Source organism: Gavialis gangeticus, unplaced genomic scaffold (assembly GCF_001723915.1).
Source record: "Gavialis gangeticus isolate Ggan-Ray unplaced genomic scaffold, GavGan_comp1, whole genome shotgun sequence".
In the NCBI taxonomy this organism is placed as follows: Eukaryota; Metazoa; Chordata; order Crocodylia; family Gavialidae; genus Gavialis; species Gavialis gangeticus.
This window is the reverse complement of record NW_017728993.1, coordinates 20,445,371-20,455,447: the sequence shown is the minus strand read 5'-3', so window position 1 is coordinate 20,455,447 and position 10,077 is coordinate 20,445,371. Positions and strand designations below refer to the sequence as shown.

Here is a 10,077-nt window from a genome sequence, read left to right as displayed (position 1 = left end):
ACGAAAAGCCATTACATCTCTCCAAAGAACCGCAAAATGCACCTTTTTTTTTTGAGTGAGCCTTCACTCGTTTTTTTTTTGTTTTTTTTGGTGGGGGGGGGGGAGAATTTTTCCTGTTTCAAGCCAAATCAACCAGATTGATTCGGAATCAGTCAAGATCGTAGGTGGCCCTGCAACAGGCAAACAGGCACACGTCCTCCATCCCACCTGGGGCATCAGATGTTTCCAAAATCCTTTGGCGGGCATCCTACGTGCAAGTCCAAGCCTGGAGGCTCGGGGTTTGTTCATGCCCCCATGTTTTGCTTGCCCTCAGCCATAAGGCCCGGGGAGCAAAGAGGGAGGAATCTTCCCTTTCCATAAAGGGCATAAAGCCAAGACCTTCCCACTCCAGCAGCTCAATGGGAGGTTTACTATATGCTACCTTCATAGAGTTCATAGACATTAGGGCTGGAAGGGACCTTGAAGATCATTGAGTCCAGCCCCCTGCCCAGGGGCAGGAAGTCAGCTAGGGTCAAAGGATCCCAGCAAGATAAGCATCCAAACATTTCTTAAACGAGTCCAGAGTAGGTGCCTGCACCACTTCTGGAGGAAGTCTATTCCAGGTCTTGGAGCTTGGACAGTAAAGAAGTTATTCCTTGCGTCCAGCCTGAAACAGTCATAGAGGAGTTTATGACCATTCGTCCTCAGGGCGCTCTGGTGAACAGGGCTGCAGCCTGGCTAGACTAGCAGGTACTATCCCCATGCCAGCAGAGCGGTTTTCCCGGGAGTGACTAGGAAGCCACCATGGTGATCACTGTATTTCCCCTGCCAGGCAAGCATAAGACTATGCTTGATCTGAGCCTCTGATTGTCAGCACTTCCGTAGGACTGCCTTGAAATAAAGACATGCTTCAACTACGATCCCCAGTTTCACTTACTCGCTGGTGACTTACACTGAGCAATATGAAGACGGCGACTGTTTTGCATGCTTACTTGCATATTTTTCAGTGTAGGACAGTTTTTTCAGCAAATATCATAATTTTGAGCTTCCAATATGATCACTTCATATTTAAGACCTGGCAATGCTGCTCTGTCGCTTTGTGCCTGTGCAGGCAGCTCTGTGCAGGGCTGTCCCCGGTACTGGGGTCCCCTAGGCAGGGGCTTGCCCCTAGCCAGGTTAGGGAGGGGATTCCCCCTCCCAGGGGAGGTCTCCTCCCCTGCTCCTTCTCAGTGCTGCACTCGTCTCCCCCCAGGGAGCCTCCTTTCCTTGCCCTGGCCCAAGAAAACGAGAGGAGAGGGGCGCTCTCCTCTGCCTGCAAGGCCTGAGCCAGCCCTGAACAGCTGCATGTGCTGAGCAAAGGCAGCAACTGGGGCACAGAGAGGAGCAAGCCCATTTCCCAGACAGCCAAATTCAGAGTCCAATGGGCCAGAGCCACGTGTCAGAAACACTGGGGATTCATTTATTTTTTTTTGCTCCAAAACCCCTGTTGTTCACCCCATGGGTCCCAACACTATATAAAAGGGTTGTGACTAAACTTTAAAAATAGATCATATTTTTCATACATTTTGAAAAAAGATGCTGCTTGTGTTTCACCATATGTTAACACTGTACATACTGATAAACAAGGATCTGGGTTTTCCATTTGCCATGGAAAAATGCGGATTTTGTCCTTTAAAGAGCCACGGTAAAGCCATGGCCTGGCGTGCAAGCAGCTGGCAGCAGGAGGAGGTGAAGGCAGTGCAGCCTCCCCTGCCTGTTACTCCTTGTACTGCTGGTGGCACAGCTGGTGTGGGGGTCCTGGCGGCAGCAGCACCAAATCTCGCTGCCCTGCTCTGCCCTCTCACACCGGGTCCTGCCTGCTGGGCCGCAGAGGTGGCTCTTGTTCATGCCAGGCTAGCCAGGCTGCATCCCCGCGCCCACTGTGGGTGCACAAATCTGAAGGGGCACGTGCCCCACCATAGCCCGCCTCCCCGCCCCACACACTAGTGTTTAGGGGACAGCAGGTCAGGAGTGAGGGGCATGAGCATAGCTGGGGTGGTAAGGAGTTGTGGGTTGGGAGTGAGGAGCACTGCAGGGCCAGAGGACTGTTTTCTTCTTAAACTATTTACTGGGTCGGGGCTGGCCATTGATGTTTACAAATGGGTCCTGGTACAAATAAAGGTTGAGAACCCCTGTGCTAGGAGATAATAAAGACCTATCCCCATCCAACAGCACTGTCCCATGATTTCCCACTGCTGATGTTGAAGTTGAGCTGCCCACAGAAGATACCAAAGGGCTTCTTGGTGTCATTTTCCAAAGACAGCAGAACAGGACTGCATGGGGTCTTTCATAGCTGTGGATAGCTGGCATCAATGGAAACGTGTCCCACACAGAACATGGATGTTCTGAAGTTCCCACTTTACTGGGTTACACACTCACAACATTGCAGGTAGCTTTCTGCAAATTCTTAAGTATGTCTTTTGTAAGGTTGGGATCCAAGGCCGCACTGGTTTTATGATACACTTCCTTGTTATAAGCAGAAGAACAATTAGTTTAAGGAGCTTACCTCCAGGTTCAGAATCATTTGCGAGCAGCATGAGCAAGGAAGATGTAACCTAAAGCATGTGAATCCTAAGATAGGAACGCAGTCAGTTTTACACTTGCAGAACTCAACACAAAATGAAACAAATATCAACTTGCTCTTAAAACCATGCAGAGTAAAACCTGTTGCCTGTCTCTCCATAAAGACATTTTAGGACTAAATTAAGAGGACACAGAAAACTGATATAAAAATAAAATGCACGTATCAGCTATAAGTTTCTCTTATAACAAATGGGAGCATCTCTTTCACATGGGCAAAGTTTTCGAACTTGCATTCTAAGATGTGTGCCTTTAAATTCCAGTAATTAATTTTAACATGGAAGTATCACTAAGTCAGTATATGATTTTAGGTATTTTTTATACTTAAATTTATATGATTTAAAAGCAGTTCCAAAGATTGCACTGATCAAATGATAACAGTTGCTGCAGTGATTGTATCTCTTCTATCTTTTGTTACAATAGCGGTAGGAAGAGCTGCAGGAAGACGCAATGGGACAAACTGATAGTGGATGCTACTCCAACTCCAGTAGAGTTACACCAAGGATAGATTTGTCCCATTTAGTTCAGCAGCTGGTGAAAGATCTGGTACATTGAATCTTATTGAGATTGTATTTCCTCTGCAGCAGAAATCTATTAGAAGAAGAAGGAAAGAAAGAAGGTGGAGGAGAATGGAGAGGTAGGAGGAGAAGGAATAATGAAGACAAACTAGGGGAACAGGAAAGGAAGGTGGAATAGGGAGAAGAAAGTTCTCTTCAGGCATCAGGGAGGCCTGGATAATTTGCCTCACTACAGAAAACTGAAAGCAGCCAGGAACATAAAAAGCACTTCACATTTTCTTTCACATTACAGTGATTTTTAGATTCTATCTTAAGGAAAAGACATTTTATATTCCAAGGCCCAATTACAACACATGCTGCACAAAGATGCCTTCCAGAAATCCTCTGGTCAGCAGCAGAAATGGTAGTAGATGCTGCCTTACAACCAGAGAGGGAGACATTCTGGGTGACAAGCCAAGGGTTAAAAGAAAGAGCCACATGCTTACATGTACATAGCTGGTCCCTACCAAACACATGATTGCAGTAGAAGGAATTTTAATGATAAAGAATTACTGATTATCCTAAAAAAAAAAAGGTGAATTCCTCATATTTCTTTTCTTCCTAGAAGAAATATTATTTTGGGGCTCATTACAGCAGTAACTAGGTTTTTGTACTGTCTGTGTTATGCAGAAGATCAGGCAATGGTGGATGGGTAATGGTCCTTTTTGGCTTTACAATCCACCAATAAACACTCTGCATTGGATGGGAAGGAGCCATTTAGAGACAAGCTACCAGTATACAGTGCATGTGTGTACCTGCTTGATAGTTCATCTGCAGCATTTTTCACAAGGGTTAGAATTTGCCACTCTGAATTTAGAGGGACAAAAAACAAAGTTTAAAGATGTTTAACAAAAACTTAAAGATGTTGCATTGCCCTTGTAAGGATCAATATAGTTTTTACACCATTCCTCATTTATCTGAGACCTAGAACAGCCAGCAAACTCAGCACTTTGACTTAGCCATTCAGAAGAAGTAAATAGTTTCTAGTTTCTAGGGTCGGAAGGGACCTGAGCAGGTCCCTAAATAATTGTCTTCTGAAAAACATTTTTTTAAAATCAAAATGAAACCAGAGTTTAAAAAGTAAAAGTCTCACTCCAAGAGCCAGGAAACCACAAAGTCAAGCCCCAGCCCTTCCGCAATTTGTGAACTGTTATTTCCTGGAACTCTCTTGATTCTAGTTTGACTGCTGTTATTTCTGATGAAAAATTAAAACCAAAGATAAAGCCTGCTGCTTTGATCAGAACATTTCATATTTCTCTTCAGGATGCATGGTGAAAAGGCAGTAGTATTAAACAAACAATAGTAACCTGAGCACCCACAAAACAGTAAAACCAGGCTCACCAATGACCTCTATGTTCAGTGCCATGCCACATATCAGTCAGTAGACACCAAGCCTCTTTGTAAAGAAATCCTCGTTTACCTTTAGCATTTAGGAGCAACCTGATTTCTCATGGATAGCCACTGGCCCAGAGGACCCTTCCAGGAGCTTCACATTACCAGCTGGTGACCTTGGATCGCCCAGGGTTTGCCTCAAATTTAAAATCCTGCTTGGAATTCAGGAAGAGGCCTGTATTTGTCTTGCCTTCTCACAGATTTTGTGTTTTTGTGGGAAGTGTAACTTGGTCCTGCAGTTGTGTAGTCTGCACCTGACTTTCCACGACCAAAACTAATCCTACAAATCAAGTGGCAGGAGTATAAAATAAATTAGAAGGGAATTGTACATGATAGGTTTAAAATAAAAGCCTGTGGACAGTATTTTTCTCCCACCAACTATATGGCTGAAAGCGTACTAGATCCTTATCACTGTATTTTAATGATGGCACGTCCAGTTTAGAATATCTCAGAACTAACGACACATTAGAATGAAATATTGTCCAAAGGTGCATTCATGTGCACAACCACTCACACATAACAAAGCTGTACTGGTTAATTTTTATTAACAGTCTGATTCAGAGAGTATTTCGATTATAAAATGCCCTGCCTCTTGATGGGTGGCACATACATTACAAGATCAAAGGAGAGAGAAAAAGAGAGAGATGCTGTGGTAACTACAAAGACAGCTTATTTCCATGTGTAAATGAACCCTGCTACTGAAAAGGACAGAAAACTCCTGAGTCCTACCCTGCCCTGCCTCCTACCTGACTTTAGACTAACATAGCTTACTACCTCTCTCAAATGCTGGGAAGTGGGGGATGGAGGGAGAACTGGGGCAAGGATAGATGCAAAGAGTGAAACTAGGGTTTCTTAAGAGGTATTCCCAACTCAACCCCAATTAAGCTGTTCTGGACATGCTTGGTCACATGGGATATTGCATTAGTAATCTGCAAAAATATTTGAAAAACACTCAAGGTTTTTCATAGATTTCATAGACATTAGGGCTGGAAGGGACCTCGTAAGATCATCAGGTCCAGCCCCTTGCCCAAGGGGCAGAAAGTCAGCTAGGGTCAGAGGATCCCAGCAAGATAAACATCCAAATGTTTCTTGAAAGTGTCCAGAGTAGGTGCTTCCACCACTTCTGGAGGGAGTCTGTTCCAGGCCTTGGGGGCTCAGACAGTAAAGAAGTTTTTCCTAATGTCCAGCCTAAAACAGTCTTGCAGGAGTTTGTGACTGCTGGACCTTGTCATCCCCCGGGGTGCTCTGGTGAACAGTTGGGCTGTGCGAAACACAATCATTTCGTTTCGACATCCGTTTTGCTGTTCTGAAGGGGGCAGTGTTTTGTTTCATCATTTCATTTCGTTTTGTCAAACCTGTTTCGCTATTTCGACTCATTTTAATGTTTCACCCATAGGCTATAATGGGGAATAATGAAAATGCCTAAAATAATGTCTTTTCTTGCCTGATTTGGATGCAAATTGCAGGGATGGTAGCCCCTTCTGAGGGCATGAAGCCTGCCAAGTTTCAAGGAAATAGGTGCAGAGGTTTCTTGGAAACTGCACCTCAAAGTCTTGAAAGCAAAACTTGCTGGCAGCGGCAGCTTCCTGTCATCCAGCGCAGATCCAGGGGTTCGCACTTCCGGGAGGGCTGCAGGGCTGTGTCGGACTCCTCCCAGGGGTGCGGACCCCGGATCTGCACTGGATGACAGGAGACTACTGCTGCTGCCTGGGACCGGCACTGGGTGCAGCCCGCACTCAGTGCTGGGGTAGACAGATATTGCCACTGGCCCCACAGAGCTGAGCCCCATAGGGCTGAGCTCCGAGCAGCTCACAGCCCCATGGAGCTCAGCCTGGTGGCAGGAGGCGGAGCACAATGCTGGGGCTGCACTCCACCTCCCGCCACTGGGCTGAGCTCTGAGTGGCTCGCAGCCCCATGGAGCTCAGCCTGGTGGAGGGAGGCAAAGCACAGTGCCCGGGTTGTGCTCTGCCTCCCATCACCGGGCTCAGCTCCAAGAGGCTCTGCAGCCCCCTAGAGCTTAGCTGGGTGGCAGGAGGCAGAGCGCAGCGCCAGCTTTGCCTGCCTCCTGCCACTGGGCTGAGCTCCAGGGGGCTGGCGGAGCTGATCGGAGAGCAGCCTGGCAACAGAAGGGAGGCAGAGCCGGTGCTATGCTCCAGTTGGCTCCACCACCCCACAGAGCACAGCCCGGCAGTGGGAGGTGGGGAGAGCCAGGGCTGTGCTCCCTGCCAAGCTAAGCTACATGGGGCTGTGGAGCTGCCTGGAGCACAGCCCTGGCTCTCCCCTGCCTCCCACCACTGGGCTGTTTTGAAACTCGAAACATTTCAAAACTCTCAAAATGTTTTGAGTGCCCTCATTTTGTTTCAAAACTGTTTTGATGCTTTTTGTTTCATTTTGATTTTGCTGTTTTGAGCTCAAACCACGTTGGAACAGCTTCGAAACAAAACACTCAGTGAAATGTCACGCACCCTAGTGAACAGGTGTTCCCCCAGATCCTAATACACACCCCTTATGTACTTATAGGCTGCTACCAGGTCACCCCTGAGTTGGGCTTAGGAGAAGGATAGATACATGCCTGTGTGTACACTTAATTTTTTTAAACACTCTGAAACCATGGTGATGTGATACATGAGGCTGGGTTAGACAGATAAAACTCCAATCTTTTAAAATCTGCTACCCTCCAACTGCTTCCACCAGGGCTAAGTGCAGATAGTCAAAAAGCCCCAGGCTGAATTGATTCAATCTTCACAAGTTAGTCTCAGCTGCAAAGACTGAACCAATATGCAAATGAACAGACATTCATTTTTGATTAAATGCAGCCAGATGCTTGCAGTGGCCCAGGCCAGAAGCCATGGGATGTTAAAGCATGCCTCCCTACTCAGCTGGAGTAGACAGCTTGGGCCAAGGCTAGCCCACCCACCCTGTGAGGGGGAGGTTTGCAGGGAGATGCAAAGCATCCTGGGATGATGGGAGACTGTGAGTTAACTTGAATCTGGAGGGGATCTGGGACAGAAGTTCAATAAACTGATCTAACCTAAATCAGTTGAGTCTGATACTACATCCATCCAGGTTTATCTTAAACCAGTTTCAACCACTCTGAAAGCAATTTATGTGTGCTGAACTTCTGTTGTGTTACAGATTTGAAACTGTTTCCAATCACTTACTCCAGTTTATGTGCAACTTCTGTCCCCATCCCAGAGGGGGCAATGCAGTGCTTTAGGAACCCCAGTAACCAACCGCAGAGAGAACAATTTAACATTTACTGAGGTTTAGGGTAATACTTACCTGTCAGTTTTTACATTAATTTAGGTCTTCACAGTTGAAACCCTTTGCTTGCATCCTAACAACATTTTTAACTAACTACCCATTCAAATAAATGAAACCTTAAAACCTTAAAAACAATCTTGATGGATCCATTTGCACAGAAGACATTTATTTCTAAGAGGCAGCTGGTATATTCTCCAGCATTAAGAGGAAATGATTAAGCAATAATGACTGATGTGTAGGGCACTTCCTAGCTGTTAATGACCAGCTGGAGGAGCTGAGGGCCAGAGGTGAAACCAGCCAATCATTAACTGGCAGGAAATGCCCGACCTGGAGGTCATTATGACAATTATAAACCATGAAAATATGAAAACTTCAAGAAAATAATTACTTATTTATGTGTTGAAAAGTTGAAAGTCCAGCTGTCTGTTGCCATGGATATTGTTCTCTCTTTAAGATACTCATCTTTCCAACTGCACAGACAAGGAGCTGGTCGGGGTGACCTACCAGCCTTTTCCATGCTGCAAACTTTTTAGCAGCTAAAGCTCTAGTAACCTGCAGGGAAGAAGAGCTTGTCCTTCATCTTGTTTGTTGGATGCATCCTTCTGGCCCAAGTGAGCTTCAGGAGCCTTTTTGACAAGCAGAAATACTTGTCAGGAATATACAAGTGCTCCCTTGCAGTACTGATTTTTGGAAGACAATGTCACCAGAGCCCATTTTTCAATTAGTTGGGGGATTAAGGACTTTTAGTCTGTGCATGGACCCTTGGTCTCATTATTTTAAAAAAAAGCTTCCCTGCATTATTATGGTAGTTTTTTCTAGTTTCTAGATAGTTATAGGTGACCTAGATTTTTCTGTATTGCAGGACCTTTGATATCAAGAGGTCTTTTTAGTTTTTATTTCAGCTGGGACCGAGAGACTTTGTAGCCTTTGGGCATCAGTGCAAAGGTCTTCTCATTTTCTCACAGTGCTTGTGATTATGCACCAAGTCCTGTTGTGCTTAAGCTAGAATGACAGTACCTGCCGGCTCCAGGAAACAGCAGCATTGATGGTCTGCCCTCATCATAAGTCCATTTTAGATGTCCGAATGCCTGCTACTTGGACCTCTCTTCCTATATTCACAGCACTGGTCTTTTTTGAGCAGGCATCTAGATTGGATACTCGCTTTAGAGGAACGATTTTGAAAGCTTTTTTTATTTAATGTAGAACTCCCCACCCCACTTCTTATGGGTGGTTCGGCTTGCTGGCTGCACATAAATGGCAACAGACATCGAGACATCTGAGGTCAAGACAGAATATCACCTCTGCATGTTCACACCACCTGCCTTACAACTTTCCAAGGAGGTTTGATCTCGTAAGACTTCTGCGCTGAGCTGGAGACTGCACGGATTCAAGTCTCCACTCCAACCACCTAGTGCTGCAAAAAGACATTCCCAAAGTCACAGCAAGCGCTGCTTTTCCAGAAGGTTCTTGAGGGCCAGCAGCACCAGAGAGAGCATTTCACAAGGGAGAATAAAGTCAGACTCAAAGAAAGCTACATAGCAAGGTTAACTGACCTCTTTTCAAACTTTCATAGTCTTTCATCTATATTTCAGTAGAAACCCAGTTTCTAAAAAAAATATTTAATTTCCAACAAGTAACACAAACATCCCTACAGTTAAGGGATATAGTTTTCCATCTGCTATAAAGATCATTATCACAGTAGGGCCAACAATACCTTTGAAGGCTCTTAACTAATATATGAACATATGAGCATACTACCTCTCTGTAGCAGGCCGATGAGAGCCAACATGAACGGGAATGGATGCTTCAACAACAAAGTCTAACACAGTCTCTCTTTACTGTTCGTAGGAGTTGCTTATTACAGAATTGAATAATCAACATCTAGTTCTTTGCATTCCTAGCTCCGTGCATCCAGGTTTCTGAAGATCTGCAAGCACTTTGCAGACACCATATGAGTTATCTTCAAGTGACAGCATCCATGTGAGGTAGCTTTTACAGGTGAAGGCAACTGTGGTAGTCTGCTATTAAATCCACAATGTTGCAGATGCTAGGAATGAGCCACAAGCAGCACCCTGCCTCCCAGCTTTCATCTAACGACACTACCCAGAGGACCTCTTCCTTCCCAGGCTTCTTTATAGTTTTCTGTTGACTCTGAAATATTCCACTGCCCTGAGTCACAAAGGAGGGCTCATCCTTCCACGTGTACTGAGAAGCCAAACACAAACTAATTAAAGTGAACCAAAAAAGGAATATACAAGTGCTTCCC

At 45.4% G+C, this 10,077-nt stretch overlaps 1 protein-coding gene across 1 annotated transcript in view; it reads right to left on the bottom strand.

Annotated features, from left to right (window-relative positions):
• Window positions 1–10,077, bottom strand: part of AGBL4 (ATP/GTP binding protein like 4) — a 1,816,099-nt gene that overhangs the window by 700,663 nt on the left and 1,105,359 nt on the right. The gene's annotated exons all lie outside the window — the stretch shown is intronic.